The sequence below is a fragment of the Notamacropus eugenii genome, chromosome 4 (assembly GCF_028372415.1).
Source record: "Notamacropus eugenii isolate mMacEug1 chromosome 4, mMacEug1.pri_v2, whole genome shotgun sequence".
Lineage (NCBI taxonomy): Eukaryota > Metazoa > Chordata > Mammalia > Diprotodontia > Macropodidae > Notamacropus > Notamacropus eugenii.
The window spans coordinates 413,970,981-413,996,335 of record NC_092875.1 but is presented as its reverse complement, the minus strand read 5'-3'; the positions used below and the strand labels follow the sequence as shown (position 1 = coordinate 413,996,335).

Below are 25,355 nucleotides of genomic sequence, written 5' to 3'. Positions count from 1 at the left end.
TAAAGCTTAGACTAAAATTGACCAAGTAACATTTTTGGTGGCACACTGGATGGAACACCGGACTTGTAATCAGGAAGATTCATCTTCATGAGTTCATATCTGGCCTCAGACACTTACTTAGCTGTGTGATCCTGAGCAAGTCACTCAACCCTCTTTTCCTCAGTTTCTGCATCTGTAAAATGAGCTAAGTAAATGGCAAAGCAATCCACTATCTTTGCCAAGAAAATCCCAAAAGGGGTCAGGAAGTGTCAGATAAGATAGTAACAGCAACATTTATTTTTCATCAATTTCATTCCTATTTTTCATAGGAATTTATTTAGTAATTTAAGATTAACAAATAATTTTGCATTTCCAGTATCCTTTGAGCTTCAAGCTTCTGTGATTATCATTTCAGTTTCGCTGATTAGCAAACTCTGACTCAGTGAGGTTATGACTTGATCCCATTTCCTCTGCTAGTAAGTCTAAGCTTCTTTTGAGGCTACCACACAGCTTCCCCTTCTCTGACATAGCAAATAGCATGGAATATGTGGTAGTTGGGCTAGTTCCAAATAATGCAAAAGTATTTACTGAAATACACCTTAAGAATCTAGAAGAATTAACAAAATTTCCTATTTTTCCTTCCTTAAAATAATAAAAAAAGTACACAATCATGCCATGTCAAATAATTTAAAAGCTTGATTTCCATAGGAAAATAGCTCTTACTTTGTAACACAAATATATTTTGTTACTTATTAATAGTTATTGCCCCTTTTGGGGGGGAGAGGGTTGGTTAAGACAAAAAGTCCAAGGAGTAGGAAATCATTTGGATAAACCTTTGAACCTTATCATCCTAAAAGCAATAGAATATCATCATGTGTGGTAGGCTATGATGTAGCTGACATTCTTACAGCACCTTTAAAGACTAAAAGTGCTTTACTTTACCGACACATTGGATTCTGAAAACAACCCTCCAAGGGAAGTTCTACAGCTGTTTAAGAAGCAAATTACAGATATGGAAACTGAAGCTTAGAGAGGTTAGTGAAATGGACATAATTTGAACTTTAAGTATCACTTGCCCTAGGTAGTTTCTGTTTATTAGTTTGTTTGTTTGTTCCCGGTAAAAGGTGTTTCCTGTCAGTGGAATTTTAGAGCATCCATCTTCTTATCCCTATATCCTCCACCAAGACTAAAGTCTTTTTTTCCTGGTATTGTTCAAAAATGGACAAAAATAAGGGCAACTTCCAAAACTCTGGCCTGAACAGATGATTAAGACCTGGTGATCCATGGCATCCCATTGAAATTCTGCTGGTAAAATTAAGTGAGATTATTTTAAATTAAAACAAAAACATGCAAAGGTAAAATTTCTCAAGTTTTGGAGATTAGTAAAAAAAAAATCCAGATTTTAAATTTGTAAATATTTGTTAAGTCACTGCTTGCAATATAACTAAAAGTTTCTTTACCTTACATGTTTCTATTATAATATTGTTAATATGAGTGCTTATTCCCTATACTTAATTTTTTCTTTAATAAGAACTTTCCTCCATGACAATTTAACATCATTTTTACTTGTTGAAGATTGAAATATTATATTATTCAAAATTAATAAAATGTTCATATTATGCATATAATACACACAAAACAATTTAAAATATTTAGAAATAGATTTTCATTTGCTGAAATTATTTCACAGTTTTAAAAGTAATGAAGCTATCAGTGTGCCAAAGATGGCATTAGAGGAACAAAACTACGTATCATGTATTATGATTTATTAATTATCTTATGGAACTACCCATGTGAGTTCACAATAAAAACTTGGTATTTTTATCATTAAATGTTTTAAGTAAAGTGTTTTAAGTCAATTTCACCCCCTCCCCATTAAGAAATGAATTAGTTTAATACAACATCTTTTAAAATGTTCTGAGAACAGATGATTAATAATTTGATTTGGGGGAAATTCCAGGGAAAATAGGATTAAACATTACAACTATTAATTAAATTACATAGAGTAATTGATAGTGAGTTCTGGATTGGAGAATGGTATGATTTTTTTTTCTAAAATCTGAACATTTAGTAAAATAATTTTGTTAAAATATAATTAAATCTTCCTTTAGCACAGTGTTTTTTTCATTTTATTCAGGTTTCATCAGATATTGATTTTTTTTTAAAGCAAGCTCTCAGTTGACACAATAATCATAGTCAGCAATAAAAATTCTCTCTAAGTTGACATGTACATATTGCTTTGAAACTCCCCTTAAAAATTAGAATGGGACTCTAAATTTCTAAGACACCATCTACTTAATGTGACATTTAAGCAGTTGACTATGTCATATAACAAACATCACATACCAAGGAAAGAATTTTACACTTCCAAAACCTATTTTGCAATTCATTTTTTTTTAAATATAGGTTTGACAGAGCCAGCCTGTTGTCACGATGTACTAGAATCCACTCCCTCCCCCGCTACCATATTGCCACCAATAGTGCTAGGGAACAAGACAATATGATTTTTTCTTGGATACACTGAAAATGAACACACGCATTATAAACACAAAGTGGTCAGTTGGCTGGAAGTCTGATATAAAGTACTCATCCACTCATGACAAGACTATCACAATAGTCTTCCAGTTGATCTTTTCCTGCTCCACTTCATCTTCCACAAACAGGGCACCTTACTCAATAAATTCCAGTGGTTCCCTATTACCTCGAGATTGTCTTGTTTGGATTTTAAAGATCTTCACAGTCCTTCCTGTTTTTTTTTATATCTTTACTCTTCACTCCCCTCAATGTACTACTCTATGATCTAGTGACACTGGCCATCTTACTCTTCCTTCCACAGGATACTGCCTCAGCTCTGTACATTCTAGCTATTCTTCATGCCTCAAATGCTCTCCTTCCTCACCTCCACCTCCTGGCTTTCATTAAGATTCCATTCAATTTTTTTTGATTCTGTAAGAGGGCTTTACACATCTAACCCGTCTGTAGGTCCTGACATTCCTCCAGTCTTTATTTTAAGAATGTTCAGTTATTTTTTTTAATTCTGTCCCACTCTTTGGGACCAAGTTTGAGGTTTCCTTGGCAAAGATATTGGAGTGGTTGACTCTTTCCTTCTCCAGCTCATTTTGCAGAAGGGGAAACTGAGGCAAACAAGGTCACACAGCTAACTAAGAAGAGTCTGAGGCTAGATTTGAACTGAGGAAGTTGAGTCTTCCTGACTTTAGGACTGGCACTCTATCCACTCCCTCACCTAGCTGCCTCTCACTTTGCGAATATCTTCCATTAAAAAAAAAGAGAGAGATAGACAGACAGATAGATAAGAGATTTTTTACACTTTTTTTGCATGTTGTCCTCATCTTTAGAATGGGAGCTTTTTAAGGGCAGGTATAATATTTTCACAGTTCTTTATATCCTCAGAACTTAGCACATTGCATAGAACAAAATAAAGCCTTGATAAATGTTTCTTGACTATATATTAATTTATATTTTATGCTGTTAGGATAGTGTAAGGACAAGGATAATGACTTCAATACTTGTATCAGTTTCCCTCCTAGGACAAAGATCTGGTTATTGTCTATGATGATGATGGTGATGATTTTTTTTAATTAAATGACTTCTTACACTTAACCTATCATTTTAAGTAACATATTGACAATACCAATGACTGTTTTGTTATTGTTATGGCAGACCTATGATTTCATCCATACAAGAAAGTCTTCCACTGATGGATATCTGTAGCTATGAGTATTATAATTAAAATTACTCTACATAGACCTTTGCATAGAACAAATTAGGATGAAGACAATTGACCAAAAAGCTATCATATATCAGTAATAAAATAAAACTATAAAATTGACACACATTTTTACTAGCAACCCCCATTTTCTGATAGATAAGTAGTTCCCCCCTTTTCATCCTTCCTACCATTTATTCAAATCTCTTTTATATATTGTCTTTCCCAATTTAGATGCAAGCTTTTTGAGAGGAGGGAAGGTACTTTTGCTTTCATTTATAAGGGAATAAAAGGAATTTATAAAGGAATAAAAGGGGTTTTATCACATTCTTCCCAATGGCCAAATCCTTTCAGTTCTGTATTACCACATGTTCTGAAGCAAACTCTAAGGTTCTTGTTTATGGACCAGACCAGGAAAGGCAATTCTGAACATGCTCTATGAAATGACTCTTAAAGGTGAATGTAATATCAGCTATACTTGAAAACAGATTATATTTTCTATAACCTTTGACTGATCAACCCCACTGCTAAACATATGCCTCAAGAAATAAAGGACAGAAACAAAGATCAAAAACTTAAGTAATCAAATAGAGCTGTGAATAAATTGATTTGAACATTCCTTCTCAAAAGAAGGATAACAGTATTCTTTGAAATGGCAAAGAACTGTTATAACAAAGTTGTTGTGTATTTATTAAGTAATATTTTTCTTAAAATCAAGGAATATGAATATGATCCAATATTATGGTGCAGTAAGAAATGAAGACTGTAAGAAATTTAGAAGAATGTAGAATTATTGAAACAGGTAGAGTCACGATAACTACACACCTTCTACAAAACTATAAATGAGCAGATAACTAGAAATGGAGAGGGGAGGAGTTGAGGGTATGGGAATACCAAAAGTTCCAGAGAAGAAATAATGAAGAGCTGCCTCATGGAAAAAGAAGCTGGGGCTACTTGGATACAATATTAAATACACTGCCAAAATAAGTTGCTATAGTGAATGTTTTTCCTTAATTGTTGTTGTTATTTTCCTTTTAAACAGAAGGAAAAAATTAATCTCAGAATAAGAATGAGAAAGGACTCTAAAGGAAAAACAAATTCATCAATAAAATATTTCCACCAGAAAGTAGATAGTTTATTTAAAAAATAAAATTAAAAAAATGAGGATGTGGTAGCACACTCCTATAGTCTATGCTACTAGAGAGGCTGGGGCTAGTGGACTGCATGAGTTTGGTAATCTGTTAAGTACTTCACTGTTTTATCATTTTAGAGTTTATTTAATTTGTGAATATGAATTTAAGCTCCTAGTCTGAAGCTAAACAATCTTCCACATTCCTCTAAATTCCTCACAGTCATCATCTCTTGCTTCCCATCCACGTTATGTGAGAACACTAGGGTTTGATTAATATTTACTGAGTAATTTGAAATATCCCCTGAATCAAGGGGATTAGACATTCTAAGCATAAAATATGTCACTGTATCGATTTGAACTCAGCATGTTTGAATTGCCTCTCTTGGGGTGTTTTCAATGTCACAGTTTGAGAAATGAAAAGGAAATAGACACTCCTATTTTATCATTCACTATTTTTTTATTAATTTACATGAATAATACAAGCAAGATAAAAATCAGACCCAAGGGTTTTATGTCACTATTAAAAAGGCTCATGCTCATATTATAAATTCAAAAATAAAATAGAATTATCCAATTGCAGACATTGGCACTGACTAGGCTTTAAGGCTGGGATCTTTAGAAAGGTTTCTCAGGCATGAAATGTCTGAAGACCCTTTCACTTCCAGAATTATGATGCTGCAAATCTCTGTTTTCTGGACCTGGCATGTCTTCTGACCAGGGCTCCTTTACTTCCTCCTCAAGCATAAAAGTTCCAGCCTTTGTGCAGCAGGGAAGAGGAGACCATGGAGGAACCTAAACACAGGACATCTGTAAAGAAATCCTGGCTCCCCATTACACTACACTCATTTACAATTATCTGTAATCCAAAAAAAAAAAAATACCGATACCATTTCATCTTTGGAGTTCACACTCTAAACCTATAAAAATTCCTAGCTATAACAATAACAATAGTTAACATTTATACATCACTTTAAAGTTTGCTAAACACTTCACAAATATTATCTCATTTTAGCCTTATAACAAACCTGAGAAGAAGGTGCTACTATTATCTTCATTTTTACAGATAAAGAATCTTTGAGTCCAACGCTTGCATCTCCTCCAGCCAATGTACCCATATTCATTCCTCCTCTCTCTAATCTTCAGCATCTCCCTATCTTGTAGTCCCTTCCCTACTGTCTTCAAATGTACCTAAGTCTCCTCCATCCTTTAAAAAAAAGTCTTCAGCAGACTTCAACATCCCTTCCAACTATCATCCTATACCTCCCCCAGACTTCTTGGAAAACTTTTAGAAAAAGCTGACAATATTTGTTGCCTCCACTTCTCTTCTCCCTCCTCTTTGCAATCTGGCTTCTGGCATCATTACTCAATCAAAACTGCCCTCTCCGAAGCTACTACTTGATTGGTCAGTCTGATAGCCCTTCTCAGTTTTCATCCTTTACCTCCTTGCTACTTTGACACTGGTGACTACTCTGTCTTCCTTCCTGGGGTTTCATGGTCCTGCTCTCTCCTGGATTGCCTTCTGCCTGCCTGACTGCTTTTCTCCAGTCTCCTGTCCTGACTCATCCTTCATAGCATATAATCTAAATGTAGGAGTTTCCCAATCTTCTGTCCTGGGCGCTTTTCTCTCCTAACTCTGCATTCTTTTTTAAAATGACCTCATTAGCTTTTAAAAGTTTAATCGTTATCTCCATTCAAATAAGCTTTAATCTCTCCCCTGAACTTCAAAGTAGCATCCTTTTCAAATTGAATATGCTGGTGACATCTCAAATTCAAAATGTTGAAAACAGAACTCATTATCTTTTCCCCAAACTCCCTTATCTCTGTCAAAGTCACCACTTACAATTCTTTTCTATCAGATTTCCTCTACTTCTCATTCTCCCTGATACAACATATTTAATCAACTACCCAATCCTGCAGTTTCTTTCTACACAATATCTCTTGTATCTGTCCTCCGATCTTTTCTCACATAGCTACAAATTTACTTCATAGAAGTCTTCACTGCCTCTCTCTTGTCTGGACTACTGCAATAGTCTCGAAATTGGTCCTCCTGCCCCAAGTCTTTTCACACTCCAATCTCTCCTTCATATGGGTGATACCATGATTTTACTTAAGATGCATATAATCATGTCACTACTCTCCTACTCAACAAACTCTAGTGGATTCTTATTGCCTTGGAGATCAAATAAAAATTTCCCTGATTTTTGAAATCCTTCACAAGCTAGCCCCTACTTATCTTTCTAGCCTCAACTACTCCTATATATTGCAGTCTAGTTAAACTGGTCTTCTCTCTGCTCCAAACACACACAATTCCATATCCCAACTCCATGACTCTGCAGTAGCACTCTGAGTGCTTGTATGTGAGTATGTGTGTGTAGTAATAGTAGTAGTAGTTGTAGTAGTAGTAGTAGTAGTAGTAGTAGTATGAATATATTACATGAATATACAAATATACACATATGTATCTATAAATTTTACAAGATAAAAATACATTTTTCATTTGATTCTGTAGAATACAAGAAATAATTTTAAAAAGCTAGCTAATTTAATTTTTCTTTACATCCAGTTTCACATTTAAAATTATTGTACTTATGATCTGCATGTTTTTAATATGGCCAACAGAGATACAATTTGAATATTCTGGAAAAAAGCAATTAAAATTATTTGGGATATTTTGTTGAGAAAATAAGCTCAGTAATTTCATTATCACTTGTTTCAAAACTTAGCAGCATCCTTATTGATTTCATTTAAAGGACATTACCCTAACATTCTTCTCCTGAAGGTAGGTTATTGGTCCCTACTTTCATTTTCACATTATAATGCCTCCTTTTGCTTATCCTGTGTGAAATGTGATATAAATATTGTCTTCCCAGATCTGTGCTGTGTTCCATGCTCCAATGATTAGAAATTCAGTTATCCCTTCATCTTAGACTTGAAATAGCACAGTGGTTCCAATTTTTGTCACTAGCTTATTTCACCAATAATGCCTGAGTGAACTCACATTAAGCCGTAGCCCATATGATCATGTTTCCTTGAAGGAACCAAATATGATCTGCTTTCAATCAAAGATTTTTGGTTATTTCAGTTATTGGTAATTTAGTTGAGTATTTTTTACCTTTTTTATTTTTTAGCTTAAATTCTAACTAAGCCATTACTTTTGTGGGGAATGGGAGAACCTAAGAAAGTCTAAGTTCTCAAAGTGACTATTTTTAATGAGTAAATTATATGGATAGGTTAAGAACAATGCCTGTGCTTTACTCATCGAACTCATTCAGTGAGAAAAGTCTTGACCAAATGCTTTCTCTCTCTCCTTCATTTCCATCATATTTGTCAAAGAAACATCAAGACTAGTTCCACCCTAGCATGATTCTGAATCCCATAAGTAAATTGGTGGGTTATTTTGTATTTTACATTATGTATATTTTGTACTTCCCTCTTGGGGACAGTTATAACATTTTGCATCTCTAAGTAATGCATCTGCACATAGCAGTCATTAAATAAATGGCTTTTTGACTTATTCTTGCCAAGAAAAGCAAAAAGGATTTTTCACTGCATATTAGAAATCATTCATTTATTCCCAACAGAGTTAATTAAAATGTGTTTGTTTGTATGAGACATTCAATACCATAGGAAACAAAGGATATTATTTCACAAATGTGTGTGTGTGTTCCAGTATGTCGTGGAATATAAGATGTATTATTAGAATTAAAGAAATATAAATTCACTAAATAGATGTCTAATGCCCATGGGCTAAAAGGCTGAAGAACTGATTAGAGTTACAATTGACAGAAAATCATTCTATACTAACTTCTAGTCATGCTGAATGCAAAGAGGCAGAACATTTAAAGTAATTTAAAGTAGTTTCCTTGCCCATGAGGGAACACTTTAAATTTTAGTATGAAGACAAACTTTCCCTCATTTTTATCTAATTAATATATTTTGTACATATAGCATACATTTTATTATATATATATATATATACACATAATATCTGGTATTATATGTAATATTCTTACTTCATCTTTGATGCTCTATATGTAATATGCAACTTCACTATGTAATATCTGATACATGTCTATATAGTTATAATATATCTATCTATATCCATGTATTTATATTTACATGTTGATAGAGAGACAGAGACAGACAGACAGACAGACAGATAGATAGATAGATAGATAGATAGATAGACAGACAGACAGATAGACAGATAGATAAAAGACCAGGTCTTTGTGTATATTCTAACAATTTAATAGAAACTTTCTGCTCCACTCTGTATTAACACTATTAGGACATTAGGGTATAATTGTCATCCTCATCAGTTCTCCAATATACAGAGCATTATGTGCAGTTCTCTATACACCAAGTGAAATTCATAGCCTGGGCCCTTACAGAACCTTTTAATGAGTAAATTCCTACTTCAATATGCTCTGTGGTTCCCTACTGACTTGAAGGACTGTTGGAGTGATCTTAAAGTAACTTTACAACTGGAGAGAAGCACCTTTAAACACCAGGAACATCTGATCGACCCTAAAGGTAGTGACATAAAGAAGAACAACGTACCCAGTTCTACTAAGTTTGGGGATACTACATCCCTCTGATCCAGCAATTGTTTGTATCCTGTGCAATAAAACTAAGGAAACAAGTTAGCGGTCAACTCATCTGCTCAAGCAGTTCATAGATATATGTTACAAATATCGAGACACCATCCAGTGATTAAAAACAACAATAAAATTTAAAGGATTACAGTGAATTTGAATCACTGCATTCTTCTCATCCTTGCCACTGGAGCAGGTCAGCCATTCAATCAATAAGCATCTATTAAACAACTACTCTGTGCCAGGTAGGTGAGGTCTCCTTCATGATTCAGACATCTAGCAAGGGTGGGGTCATTGATTTAGAACCTTGACTCTCACTGAGAACAGCTATCACATTTTACATATGAGGAAACTAAGGTCCGGCGAGGTTAAGTGATTTGCACAAGATAATTTAGAATGCTTGAAGGGGAATTTTAACACATGTCTTCCTGACTCCAAGTCAAGTACTGTATCCACTATGACACATAGAAATAAGAATTCTCTCCTTTATAGACAGTATTAGGGTTGGAATGGTATATAATTCTGAAAAGGGTAGCTAACAATGAAATCATATGGACAAAGGATAGGGTGAGCACGTTCTCATCAGTCAGTAAGTAAATGTTAATGTGTCAGGCCCTGTTGCTGAGACCTGAAGATAAAGAGAAAGGTAAGACAATCTCTGCTCAATTTACTGGCAGCCTAATGAGGGAGAGAAAAGGCAAGCAAGTACATCAAATAAACTGTAATTGTAAATAATCAACAGAGGAACGGAATTAGAATTACACAGTGTTGGGAAAAACTCTTTTTAGAAGGTAGGATTTAACTGAGATTTGAAAGATGTCAGAGAAGCCAGGTGGCAGAGATGAGGAGGGAGAATGAAAGGAAGGATCCAAGGAAAGAAGGGAAGTCAATAAAAGGACCCAGAACTGGGAGATGAAGCATCTTGTTTGAGGCACAGCAAGGCACCGGATATAATTGGATCAGAGCGTCTGGAGGGAGAGGGCAAAGGATGCACTATAGTCCACTGATGACCTGAACAGTTGTGAAAGATGTGTAAGAAGATGAGAAATGTAGCTGGTGGAGGAGGACAAATTGTGAAGGGCTTTGAATCTGATCCTGGAGATGTTAAGGAGATACTGGAGTTTATTGAGTAGGAGTGTAGTTTTCTTCAATGACGCACAATTCTGTCCCCTTTCTCCACTGCAAGATTTCAACCTCCCCTTGTTTTTGTGTCATCAAAAATTATCATCACTGTAATATGTGTATATAATTTACTTTTAAAATATGAATATGAGAGTACCTGCTGAACAGGATTTTTAATGCTAGAAATACACAAAGAAAAAAGTTTGGTGTCCACTGTTCTTTGATGACTATGTAAATAAATGGATTTCAAACTGAGACCCAAAGTATAGTCACTTGTGATTTGATCTCTACTTAGAGGGAGCTATCCCATCAAAATTTGTTTAACTCTGTGATGTTTTACATTTTTTTAAATGACTTGGATAAAGGCATAAACAGTGTGTGCGCGAAAATTGCAAATGGCATAGAGCTAGGAGGGATATCTAATACAATAGATAAAGGAGTCAAGATTCTAACATAAATCGGCAGAGCAGAACAGTGGGTGAAATTTAACGAGCTAAATTTTTGTTTTCTTTTTTAGTCTAGTCTTGTGGTTTCACTGGTGTAGTAAATTCCTGGTGGGGATACTCCCACAATAAAGATTTACTATAATTCTGCAATTTAATTATTAGAAACATACTTGGGCACTGCCAATATTCATGGGAGTTGAATCTAGGTCTTCCTGACTCTCAGGATTACTCTTCACATGCTAACATTTCCACTCTTGTCAAGTTTCTTCTTTGCAATCTCCTGATATAATAGGGATAAATGCAAAGTTGAACCCTAGGGTTAAAAAAGAATGCTATAAGTACACAAATGATGAATGTTTTAGTGAACTTTAACATCAATATGAGTAAATAGTACCACATGACAGTCAAGAATTCTAATGTAATCTCAGCCTACATTGAGACGAGGTGACAGTACGGCTCTAATCTTCCTTTGTCAGATACTTCTACCATATTATGTCCAGTTCTGGGTCTTACTTTGCAGAAAGGACACTGATAAAATGGAATGTATTCAGAGATGAGTGGTCATGATGATAAGTCTAGAGTTCATGCTAAATAATGATCATTTCCAGGAACTGGGGATGGTTAGCCAGAAGGAAAGATGTAGGGTAAAGAGATCAAGAAAATAAAGTCATAATAGCTGTCTTCAATTATTTGAAGGTCTATATGTGGAAAAGAAATGAGATCTTTGCTGCCCCAGTGTATAGAATGAAGAACAATTGAAATAAACTTCAGAGGCAAATTTAGACTTAATAGTTAATAATTTGAATTATCCCAAAGTGTAATGGACTGACTTAGAATGGGTTCCCCATCACAGAGATAATTAAGCAAAAAGAAAATGTATTATTTGTCCCATATACTATGTGGCCTCTAAGGTCCCTTTCAGACTGAAATTTGGTGATTCTATTTTTTCTTTTCATTTTCAGGGTGGAACCAGTGAGCAGAATTTTGTTAAGATGTTAGGTGTACATATGTCATCCTATACTTGTTTTCTAAAAAACAACAACTGCTATTTGAGTATGGGGCCAGGGGAAGTTTGGTTACATAGCAATTTATTTGAAAGTATTTGAGGGGAGAGGAAGCTCAATTTGAACCAGCAGTGTCAGAAGGCAGCCAATAGCAATGTGATCTAAGGATACATTAATAAAGGAGCTTCCATGAACAAGAGTTCATAGTCCCACTGCCCTCTACTTCCCTCTGGACTTTTGCATGCAGTTGTGGGTGCCAAAATTGAACAAGGACACTGATAGTTGGAAGGATGTCAAAAGAACAATCAAAATAGTGAGGAGCCTTAAGGACATATCATATGTGGATTATTTGGAAGAAGTGGTGATGTTTATCCCAGAGAAAAGAAGACTGAAGTGGCATCTCATAGCAGGCTTCAATTGAAGAGCTTTCGTGTGGAGGAGAGAGGAAATTTGTCCTATTTAGGTATAAAGGATAGAACCAGTAGTAATAGATGGAAATTATAAAGAGAAAATTTAAGCTCGTTACAAGAAAAACTTTTCTAACAGTTAGAATTGTCCAAAAGTAGAACTGGATAGCTCAAGTAAGGTTGTAATTTTACACTTCAGAAATCTTCAAAAGGAATCTGAACGACCACTTATTAGCTATGTTGGAGTGGAGATTTCTTTTGGGAATGACTTAGATTATATGACGTCTGAGATATCTTCCAGCTCTCAAATTCTGTGGCAGCTGTAAAAAGGTCATGCAATATTAGTCTGCCTTACTAGAGTCATAATGTTCAAAAGAATGAAAACGAGAGCAACATTATACACTTCTGCAATCTGTACTGTCTATACCACTGTGTATGTGAGTGCATGTGTATGTGTATGTGGCATCCATCTATTTTTTGTCCATTTATTTATTCATAACATATTTTTAATAGTTCTTAGGGAGCTCATTGGTATGGAGGTCCACTCCACTGGTATAGACGGATAATTCAAATAACAGGGTATTAGGGAATTGTCTGGCACTGAGACGTTAATGATTAGGCCATGGAATCCAACTAATACATTTTGTAGCCAGTAAGTGAACTCAGATCTTCTTGACTCCAAGGTCAAAGTACCTTCTCCTATACCATGATACTTCTTAGTCAGTTATTGTTGTGTATTTTAGGAAGGACAATAACAAACTGAAGTCTGTTCAAATGAGGGGAATTAGAACATTTATAAGACTTAAGATTATGACATGCCAGAACTAACTTGAAGGACCCAGAGAGGATTAACCTAATGAAGAGAAAAATTAGGATGGTGAGGGGGAATGATAGGGTTTTTTCCCAATTTTTTGGTCACGGAGAAGAGGTATTAGACTTTTTTTTATTACAGAGGGTAGAACTAGGACCAGAACTTGCAGCTGCAGACTGCTTAGGAGGATGCCATTCCTGTATGGACTGGATTAGATATCCTTTAAGATCTCTTCCATATCTGGGATTATCTAATCCTGGACTAGAAAAATACCTTATCTGCACTTATTCTGGGTAGCTAGGTGGCACAGTGGATAGAGTGTCAACTCTAGAATCAGCAAGGCCTGAGTTCAAATCCAGCCCTAAATACTGACTATTGGAAAAATCCCTTAACCTTGTTTACCTCCATTTCCTAATCTCTAAAATAGTAAATCATTCCAGTATTTTTGCCAAGAAAACCCCAAATGGGGTCACAGAAAGTCAGGCATGATGGAAATGATTCAACAACAAAATTATGTCATAAATCAAAAAGAAATTTACCTACTTTATATAATTCTATCTACTTTCAAAATATTTATCTTCTATAGGCAGATGCTGTCTCATTCCAAGAGGCAGCGAGGTGTTGCAGTATAGTGCTAAAATCATGAAGACTGGAGTTCAAATAAGACCTCGACACTTCAGCTGTGTGACCCCCGGGCCAATCATTTGACCTCTGTCTGCCTCCATTTCTTTGATTCTAAAATGAGGACAATAATTATAGCAGACAATTCCCAGGATGGTTGCAAGGATCAAATGAGATAGTATTTATAAAGCACTTAGCACAGTGCCTTAGTAAATGCCCCTTTCCCTCTTCCTCCCATTTGGGGCAGAGACGGTCAAGGCCTTTAGAACCATCCTATTAGGAGTTATTTGCTACTTGAATCTCCACTGCCCACAAATTGAGAGCAGACAGCTATCAATCAGATACCATTTTTTTTTTAATTAATCACAAGGAAAGAACAAAAACAGCAGTAAGCACTGAGCTCTGCCATGTTGATTAACTGTTAATTAGTTACTTGATTGGAAATTCCCCTGCACTATTTACAAAACATTCAGGTCATGGCCTCTTTAGCTGTTAAGAGTTGGAAAAGACTTGGTGATCCTCTAAGGCAGGAATCCTTCATCTTTTTTGTTTCAGTCATGGTCTCCGACAATCTGCTTAAGCCTTTGGATTTAAGATAAGAATAAAACTTTTAAATGTAGAAAATAAAATTCACAGGATTTCAAAGGAAGCCAATTTTATCAAAATAAAAAGCAAAATTTTCCCAATAAATTTCATAGCAACTACCCCTACCCCCAATCTGTTAGGTTAAGCACTTCTTGGTGCTTGGTGGTATAATCCTGTCATAAATGGGAAAAGAAAAAGAGGGAAAAACAAGCTCAGAGAGAGGTGAATATACCCACACATACACATATACACATATGAGGATATATATTTACATATAAGTATGTTATATGTGTGCTTATATTTTCCTCATACATATGCATATATACATATATATATCTGTGCATATATGCATTGTGTACACAGGGACATACACATAGATGTATATATGTGCATGTGTATATATGTGTGTTTGTGCACCAAACCATGTTTGTTTAAAATATTTTATTCAGGTAATACAATTTCCTTGGGAATATGCTTTTTCCCATCTTCATCTAGGAGAGTTTTTTCCCTCCCAAAATGTATGCTTCCTGTTGTTGCTGGTGTTTTTCATTTTTCTTTCGTAGACTTAGTTTGAATTGACCTATATAAAACTGTAAATTCAAAGTGCTTTATGACTTGGATCTTAATTTAATTCAAAAGGGATTAGAATAATTGATAGCAACGAAGAGAAAAAGGGGCCATTTGTTCTATCTCCTTCATTTTAGAAATATGGAAACTGAGTTACATAGAGGGGAAGTGATTTACCCAAGTTTACACATGTACTGGGATGTACAATGTGCCCCCACAAGCATCCCCATTTTTTTCTTTCTAATTTGGCTGATTCACCCCAATCTGCATTCACACTAGTAGGTCTCATATAGAGTCCTTAAAGAAAGGCAAGTATGATAGGACCAGGGCTCTCCTGTTTGCCATAATAAAGGTTAGTTTTCCCCTACTTCCTGAAACAGGGATCAATTTTCCTAAAAAATTTAGTTCTAAGACATGATTGAGTCTTCCTTCCCTGTTACAGCTTCCTTGTCACCTAAAGGCATGAAAACATCCAGCACTGGTGCATTCAGGGTCCCTCTGAGTTAGTGGATTTCCAAAGATGATGTGGATAAATTTATCTTTCACCATTTCCTGCCTTGTTGATGAGATGCATTTTTATGGTGATTTTTTTTTGGCAGGGTGAGTGCCTAGAGAAGCTAAGTATTGCTATATACATATTACATATCTTTTTGTTTTAAGACAAAGCAAAAGACCTTCTATTAACTGTGCTATGACTTGAGAGTGCATTTTGTTTCAACAAAAAGTTGAACAGGGTACTGTCATTAACCAACACCATGTCCTGTCCAAGAACTACCATATTATTACAGTTCTTTTAAAACGATTTATTTTAACATTCTTTTCTTTTTAAATTTTGAGTTTCAGATTTCTTCCATTCCCTCTTCCTCACTCACTGAGAAGGCAAACTATATCAATTGTACATGTAAAATATATTTCCATATTAGCCATAAATCAAAAAAATGAAAAAAGCAAGAAAATTATACTTCAACTTGCACTCAGTATTCATCAGCTTTCTTTCTCTCCTCTCTCTCTGTCTCTCTGTCTCTCTCTCTGTCTCTCTGTCTCTCTGTCTCTGTCTCTCTCTGTCTCTCTGTCTCTGTCTCTCTCTGTCTCTCTCTCTGTCTCTCTGTCTCTCTGTCTCTCTCTTTCTCTCTCTCTCTCTCTGTCTCTCTCTTTCTCTCCCCCTCCCTCTCTCCTCCTCCCCCTCTGAAGGCAGATAGCTATTTGAAAGTCCTTTGAAAATGTCCTGGATCACTGCATTGATCAGAACAGCCAAGTCGTTCACTGTTGATCATCATTACAACACTGCTGTTACAGTTCCTCTCACTTTAGCTTGCATTGGTTCATACAGTTCTTTCTATGTTTGTTTTTCTTCTGAAATCACCCCCTCAACATTTCTTATAGCACAATAGTGCTCCATCACAATTACGTACCACAACTTTTCCTACCGTTCCCCAAATGATGACCATTCCCTCAACTTCTAATTGTTTGCCACCACAAAAAGATATGCTATGAATATAGGATGTAGGTCCTTTTTCTTTCTTTTTTCTATTAATTCTTTGGGGTGTCCAGACTTAACAGTGGTATTCCTAGATAAAATACATATGCACAGTATAATAGCACTTGGGGCAGAGTTCCAGACTGTTTTCTTGAATGGTTGGAGCAAGTCACTATTCCGCCAACAATTCATTACCATACTTCTTTTCTTTCATCCCCTCCAGCATTTTTCATCTTTGATAGGTGTGAGGTGACACCTCAGAGTTGCTTTAATTTACCTCTCTCTAATCAATACAGATTTAGATGACTTTTTCATATTAGTACAGAGAGCTTTGATTTCTTCTGAAAACTATTTGTTCTTATCTTTTGACTATTTATCATTTGGGGAATTGTTTTATTTTTTTATAAATTTGACTCAGTTTTCTATATTTTTAAGAAAAGAGGCCTTTATCATAGAAACGTGCTATGAAGTATTGTATTATATTGTATCATTTTTCATGGTACCTCTTAGCAAAATGTAGTATCCCTGATTGTCAATTAGGTCTGTTTTTGGTTTTGCTTTGTCTGCCATCATGATTGTCACCCCTGCTCTCTTCACTTCAGCTGAAGTATGACAAGACTCTGATTCAGTCCTTCATTCCAATTCTGTGTGTGTGTCTTTCTGTCCCAAGTGCGTCTCTTGTATACAACATATTGTTGAATTCTAGTTTCCAATCCATTCTGCTATTTATTTCCATTTTATAAGTTAGATCATTCCATTCACACTGACAATTATGATCACTATTTGTGCATTTCCTTCCAACTCACTTTCCTCCATTAATCCTCTTTTTCTTTTTATCCTGTCCCACCACAAAAGTCTATCTTGCTTCTAAGCACTATGTCCCCCAATCTCCTGTCCTCCTTATAATTCCTCTCCCTATCCCTCCAATTTCCCTTTGGGTAAAATAGATTTATATATGCAATTGTATATACAGAGAGAGACAGACAAAGAGAGAGAGAGAGAGAGAGAGAGAGAGAGAGAGAGAGAGTCAGTCTTCCCTCTTTGAAGCAATACTGATGAGACTGAGGTTCAAACATTGCCCACCACCCCCTCATTTCTCCCTCCTCTGTAAAAGCTCTTCCTTGTGCTGCCTCCTTTACATGAGACAATTTGCCTCATTCTATCTCTCCCTTCCCCCCTTCTCCCTGTACTTCCCTCTTTCTCACCCCTACATTCTTTATGTGGAGATCATTCCAGCATAATCAACTCATACCCATGTTCTCCTTCTAACTTCTAATAATGATAAAGTTCTTAGGAGTTTCTCCCATATAGGAATATAAACAGCTTAACTCCATTGAGTCCCTTATGATTGCTCTTTAATATTTACCTTTTAATGCTTCTCTTGCATCTTTGATTTGAATGCCAAATTTTCTATCCAGTTCTCTTCATCAGGAATGCTTGAAAGTCCTCTATTTCATTAAATATCCATTTTGTTTATGAAGGACTATACTAAGTTTTTCTGGGTAGGTAATTCTTCATTGTGATACAAACACTTTTGCCTTCTAGACTTTCGTACTCTAGGCCTCCTCACATAGTTAATGTGAAACTTGATAAATCCTGTGTGACCATGAGTGGGGCTCTGTGGTATTTGAATTGTTTCTCTCTGGCTGCTTGCAATATTTTCTCCTTCACTGGAAGCTCTGGAATCTTGCTAACATATTCCTGGGAGTTTTCATTTTGGGATCTCTTTCAGGAGGTGATAAGTGGGTTCTTTCAATTTCTATATTACCCTCTGGATCTAAGATATTAGGGCAGTTTTTACTGATAATTCCTTAAAAGATGATATCTAGGCTCTTTGCTTTTAATCATGGCTTTCAGGTAATCTAATAATTCTTAGATTATCTTTCCTCAATCTGTTTTCCATGTTAGTTGTTTTTTTATCCCCAATGAGGCATTTCACATTCTCTTCTATTCATCCTTCTGACTTTGCTTCTTTTTGTTTCTTAAAGACTCATGGAGTCATTAGTTTTCACTTGCCCAATTCTAATTTTTTTAGGGATTACTTCCTTCAGTGAACTTTTGTAGCTCTTTTTCTCACTTTGCCTAAGTTTATGTATTGTCTTCCCTACCACCATAGTGCTTTTTTTATCCAATTTATTTTTTTTGCTGTTGTTTGCTCATTTTGTCCAGACTATTTCTTTTCTTTGAATTTTGTTAAAGTTGATCTGCACACCTCAGGGTGGGGAAGCATTGACCTTTTGTTGGCTCTGATGCTTCAAAAATTGATTTATGGCATTATTTTAAAGTTGTTTGGAGGGTAATGTTGGGAGAGTTCAGTTGAGTCCCAACTTGTACTTCACCATCTTGGCTACCCACCTACAACGCATTCTTAAGGTGCTAAGAGTAACCCTGGGATGTAGGAGTTACAAATCTGCACTAATAACCGAAGCTGAGCCCCCACAGTCTGCTTCACATTAATACAAATCAATCACAATGACACCATTATTTCTTAACCATGAAACATTTAGAAAACAATAAAGCAAAAGCAAGAACAATCATGATGTACCATTTGTTAAATGGAAAGTAAAAGGAAGAATACTAAAAAAAAAAGATTGCTATACTTGAACCAAATCTCCCACCAAATAACAGTATCCACATACATAGGAGACAAAATGGATGCACACTTAAAGAAACCTGTGATGCTTTGATATGTGTGGGACATCTCACAAATGTAGACTGTATGACTGGATATCTATGATTTTAAGGAAGTTTTGTGCCATATAGTACCTGTTCCTCTTCTAAGTCTCTATTTTCCTACTGCTACTCTCAGACTCTCAAGGGAGTATTAACCATCATTTGTTAACATAAATCTTAAATTTGGGGTCTATAGGCAAAACAGAAAAGTTTACACGTTCGAAAATTTACCAGAGCTTAATAGCTAAAAGAAGATGAGACTGACCGACTTCTGCTATTAAAATATGTAACTGATCTAACTCAAAGAAAGTTCTGCCCTTTGAAAGAGCTGATTAGAGAAAGGGACATTGCTCTGTTGTGAGTGAAGAGCTGGTTGAGAGAAAGGCTCTCTTGCTCCAGCAACATGTGTAACTTGACAAAAGGGAAAACCATTAAAAGTTTGTCTATGTTGCGCTTTACTGGCATTTATGGCTTAGAAGGAAAAAAACACAAAATTTTCAAACCTTATAAAGATTAAGACTTTTATAAGTCTTAAGATTAAAGGGAAATGATATTCACCAAAAGAATGTCACTATCCGTGTGAGTAGACCTGGAAAGCTTGCCTCTTAAATCTATTTCCCTCATACTACTATTATATTTCTTCACACACTAATCCATTTGTCCCGAATCAACGACTAAAAATCTCCATAAGACAGCAAAATCTGCTGACATTGTGTTGTTCTGAATACAAAATGAGAAATCAATGTGAAAGGCTTTGTAAAATTAAATATGTAAGGCAATGTTGCCATTATTGCCTTTCTTTATTTGAACCAGATCTGGCACTTAAGCAATGCTTGTTAATTGATTAATTGAGTCATCAGGAACTCTAATAATTAAATTCCATCTACAAATGCAGACAGGCAACTGATCTGCAACTTGCAATCTTGAATAGTTATCTGAAACACCCTGAGGCTAAGTAATTTGCCCAATGATGTTAAGTTAATATGTTTTAGTAGGGTGATTTGTACCCAGGTTTTCTGGTATCTGAGACATCTGGTATCCCTTCGTTCACTATACAGTGCCAATGTTGGTGATAGTAATGATGATAAATTTATTATTTCTCTATATTCATTCCTAATCATTCTCTCAAGATTCCAGGTCCGTATTTCCACCTGCCTATTGAATATCACTATTTAGATTACTTGTTGGTACCTATGGTGAGCTATGCCTATGCCCCTATACATTAAAAGAGAGGAAGCAAATCAGGGATAATGGAAGTAATTTCACAGGGGAAAACTCTAAATTATAGAGCAGATAGGATTAAAAGCCAATGGGTTTTTTTTCTTTTCTGTTCTTTTCTTTCATGCATAATGGAGACCTTTGTAATGGTGTTTTATATAGCAGCTCTACCCCTCACCCCCAAAATATAAAACTGCCTATCACTGGGGACATAGTAACACTTCAAATCCAGAGGTTCCCCACACCACGCAGGCCCATGCTAGCCATTTATGAGAGACATGAAAGGGAGACAAGGGGAAGTCAGCACTGACCTGTTTCAGAAGTAGAATCAGCCCCAGGAAGATTTACAGATATCCCAACTCTGGATTAAATATCCTTATAAGGAACAAGTAAGGCATATTAATATTCTTATAAGGAACAAGTAAGGATCCCTTGCTTGTGCTGTATCACTCATTTGCACCATACTTATACCTGGCTTTTAGAAGATTTTCTGAATCTTCTAGGAAAGCACCTTAAATTCAACATCTTTAAAATGGAACTTGTATCTGTACTCCAAAAACTGACTTCCCCTCTTTATTTCCCTAGTTCTATCAACAATAATGACTTCTCCATCCTGGAACAACCATACATTTCTGTTCATGCTCCTCCCTTAATCCCAAACCTCCAATGTCTCTCTCTCCACACATCAATTTTGAGTAGCATCCAAATTTCTTAACTCAAAACCCTTCACAATCTGGCTCCAATCTAACTTCACAATCTTGCCTTTTTCATATTTCCTATCTTCCAAATGAACTGTATGTCATTTTTCCAAACATTTCCCAAATTTTCTTAATTTTATGCCTGTGTTTATATCAGAAATGATTTATGGGATAGCAAAAGAAGTGTTAAATTTGGTATCAACAGATAACTGCCTTTGAATTTCATTATAATACTTACTACCTGTGTACCTGAAGACAAATAGCTTAACCAGGTTGAGCCTCATATTTCTCAACTATGAAGGATGATGAGATGAGCTAAGAATATGCCATCTATTAAAATGTCAGGAATACCAGGGCTAACTCAGTACAGGATATGTCATAGAAGGTGATGGATAAAATTTGTAATATATAATTTCTTATATCTGATGCTGATGAAAGGTTGTTCTTAGCTCATTTAATTTTTACTTATGGTTTTGAACAATTGACAAGAATCAGAATTTTGAGTCAAGTTAGCTGACCCACGGTGACAAAATGTCAGCATTTTAATAAGCTCTTTTTTAAAAAAATTAATTACATTTCTGAGAAGAAAAAAAAGGCTAAAGGCATATTATTTTCATGTGACATTTAAAATAGTAATTTCTTTGGGTCATCAGTCTGGCATTCATTTTGTTAAATTCATTTATCCAACTGCTGGGCATATTTAAATAGAAACCAATTCAAGGATGAAAAAAGGAACTGTCCTGAAATATCTCAATAATAAAAAATGCTTTAAATTCAGACAAAACTTTAGTTCAAAGGAAAATGTGGAAGAAAATGTGAAAATTATGGAATAATTGAATGAACCCTTATTGTACATGATGTATTAGTGGATATTCTGAGTTGAAGGTACCTTCTATGTATTTTATATAACCCATTAATCAATTTAGAAAGGGTCTCTGTTTTTTCATTTGTCTGACTGATTATCATCTAGTCTCTAATGAATATTTTCAGTAACAGGGAACATACTACATAACAAGACCGGATTTTTCATTGTTGAACACTTTTAATATCTACAAAGTTCTTCCTTAAGTTAAACAGATATGTCCCATCTTACGTCTTCCATTCACTGGTCCCAATTTTTCTGTCAATAGCAGCAAAGAATAAATTAATTTCCCCCCACATGATAGTGTTTCAAATATTTAAAGATTGTAGTCATGCCCTATCCTCTCTTCCATTGTATTTTCTAAAATAAGAGTCCTTAGATAATTCAATCGGTCTTGTGACATGGTTTTGAAACCCTTTACCATCCTAGTTACACTCAAAGGCATCAGTGGACCTGTTAAAATGTTACTGTTTGAACTGTGTCCCATATTCTACATAAAGACCAAATAGCATAGAGTGTGTGTGTGTGTGTGTGTGTGTGTGTGTGTATGTGTGTGTGTGTGTGTGTGTGTGTGTGTGTGTGTGTGTGTGTGTACAGAGAGAGAGAGAGAGAGAGAAATTTATAAACTCCCTTCATTCATCTGGTCATAACATCTATATCTAGGTATCTTAAGATCATATCATCATTTTATCAGTCACATCATTGGGTGCACATTAAGTTTGTAGGCACTTAAAACCCCAGTTCTTTTCTCCCATGAACGGCTGTCAAGCCAGCTGTCTCCTCTATCTTGTGTTCTGTAACTAATTGCTTTTATGAATGAAAAGCAAGTAGCTCAGTCTCACAGTGCCTCAGGAACTGTAAGATATCTATGACTATAAGATTCCCAATTGGTGCCTGTTTGCCTTGATAGGATGTTCCTTCTCACTTACATATGCAGATTAAATCATGGGTCCTGACTAAAAACAAAATGAAATAAAATAGCAATCAATCATTTTAGCTTATGTTTCATACTTCTTTACTGCATCTATGAAGTCTAATTGCCATTGGGTGACTACAAAAAAGCATGGATGTCTTTTCCATTTGTTGTTGTTTAGTCATTTTTCAGTAATGTCTGACTCTGAGATTTCTGGGATTTTTTTTCTTGGTAAAGATACTGGAATGGTTTGCCATTTCCTTCTCCAGTTCATTTTACACATGAGGAAACTGAGACAGACAGGGTTAAGTGACTTACCCAGGGTCACATAGCTAGCAAGTGTCTGAGATTGGATTTGAACTCACATCTTCCTAACTCCAGGCTTGGCACTCTACCCACTGAGCAACCTAGCTGCCCTCTTTTTCATATCATAATAACAATTAGTGATAATAATAATAGTAGCAGCTAAACTTATGGAGCGCTTTCGATGTATCAGACACTGTGCTAAATACATTACAATTATCTTTTTGATCCTTGCAGCAACCCAGGGAGGTAAATGTTATTATTGCCATTTTATAAATGAGGAAGCTGAGGCAAATAGGGTAAGTCAAACATGGCTTGTGTAGCATCACACAGTCAGTAAGTGTCTGAGGCTGGATTTAAACTCACACCTTCCTGACTCCAGGTCCAACACTCTATGCACTGTACTACCTAGCTACCAGATGTAAATATCCATAATAATATTACTTAATAAAGTACGTTCTTAATTGACTGAAAAATTAAATATAATTCATTGGAAAAGGGGAGCCACTGTGATTGTCTATCCTCGGGTTCTAAGTCAGAAGCTCCTGACCTCTGTGATACTTTGCAATAATAATTCCAACATCTTTTATATACTTTGAGTTTTTATTAGGACAAATTAACTTTCCTGTGAACAGTAATGGAGACATGATATGACATTTCTCTACACTCTTTTGCAGAGGTGGAAGGTCCATAAGTGTTAAAAACTGCATATATTTTCAGACTTTTTTAATGATTTGATCAGCTTTGCTGATTTGTTAAAATCCTTTCTCTTTTTCTTTCATTTTTTCCTTTAAAATATTCTGTGATATATTGAATGGCACTTAGGGAGTAAGTAGGGGAAACTAAAAAGGAAAAAATTTAAGCAATGTAAAAAAATTAAGAGGCAACTAGGTGATGCAATGACTGGAACACTGACCCTGAAGTCAGGAGGACCTGAGTTCAATTGTGGCCTCAGACAGACACTTACTAGCTGTGTGACCCTGGGCAAGTCACTTAGCCCTAATTGCTTTGCCAAAAAAGAAATCAACAATACTGTACTTTAAATAATGATAAGCTAACTTTTACGTAGATGTGACTGTACAATAACCCTGGAAAGTGGGTGCTGTTAATAAGCCCATTGTAATAGATCAGCAAACAGAGGTTAAGGGATGCCTGGAACTCTACAGCTGGTTAGTGTCTGAAGCCAGATTTGAACTCATGAATTTTATCTACTGTGCTAAAATAAAGAAACTTCACTAAATGTGCCCCAAACTTTTAATTGTACCCCAAAAAGCAAAATTCACAATTCAGAAATTTGGCCACTTTATGGACTTATTATTAACATTAGTGTAGATTCATTGAAAAAAGTAAGACAAGATCCTTTGCCTTTCTTTTTCCTGTGGTAAAGATGTAAACATTTCTACATTAAAAGGTAATAAAGATAGGGATAATTTATGGTCTGTCTTTGAAACTATAGAAAACTGACAATCATACTGAAATCCAATATTCAAACAATAATTTTAGAAAAGATCCACGAGGTGAGGTCAAAATGTAGGCTTTTAAGATTGCATTCAATGTGTTGATTATTTTAAAATGGCTTACTATGTTTAAATCAGAATTATTTAAAGAGGAACTTAATTTCTCACCAATCCTCACAGAAATGAGGGCGAGTCACTATTTCTTTCAGAAGCTTAGGTCTCCGTATCTTATTAGTAGCTTTTATAATGAGTGCTTAAAGTAATTTGGGGTATATTAACTTTCATTATGTACAGCAATTGCAGTAAAAGAGTTGGAATTACTTTTAGCTGTCTACTCATTTGCTCTACAATTGTGAGTTTAACAGAAGTTAGTACATGAAAGTATCTTGTTGCAAGGTTCTGAATGGATATTTTGCTTTCAAAATCACCTACATATCTTTGAGCTTAAAAATATCACTTTCCAAAAAAGTATGACTTCCCTTGTGGTTTTAAAAGAACCGTAGCATCAAATGACCCAACCTCATGATCTCCACTGACAGAAGATGAAGTCAGTCCTCCTCCCTGTGGTTTCAGTAACTACATATCACCATCGATTTATGCCAATAGGCTAATCTTGTAATTGACACTCTGGGGATGCCAAGATCCACTTAAGGACACTATGCATTTTGGATATGTTCCCGTGATTCTCCCTATTGAAGCTGGCAAGCCTGAACTCATCTGAATTCAGTATTTCTGACAAGCTCTAATAGGAAAAGTTC

General features: G+C 35.4%; 1 protein-coding gene across 1 annotated transcript in view; it reads right to left on the bottom strand.

Annotated features, from left to right (window-relative positions):
- Positions 1–25,355, bottom strand: part of HCN1 (hyperpolarization activated cyclic nucleotide gated potassium channel 1) — a 624,487-nt gene that overhangs the window by 283,385 nt on the left and 315,747 nt on the right. The gene's annotated exons all lie outside the window — the stretch shown is intronic.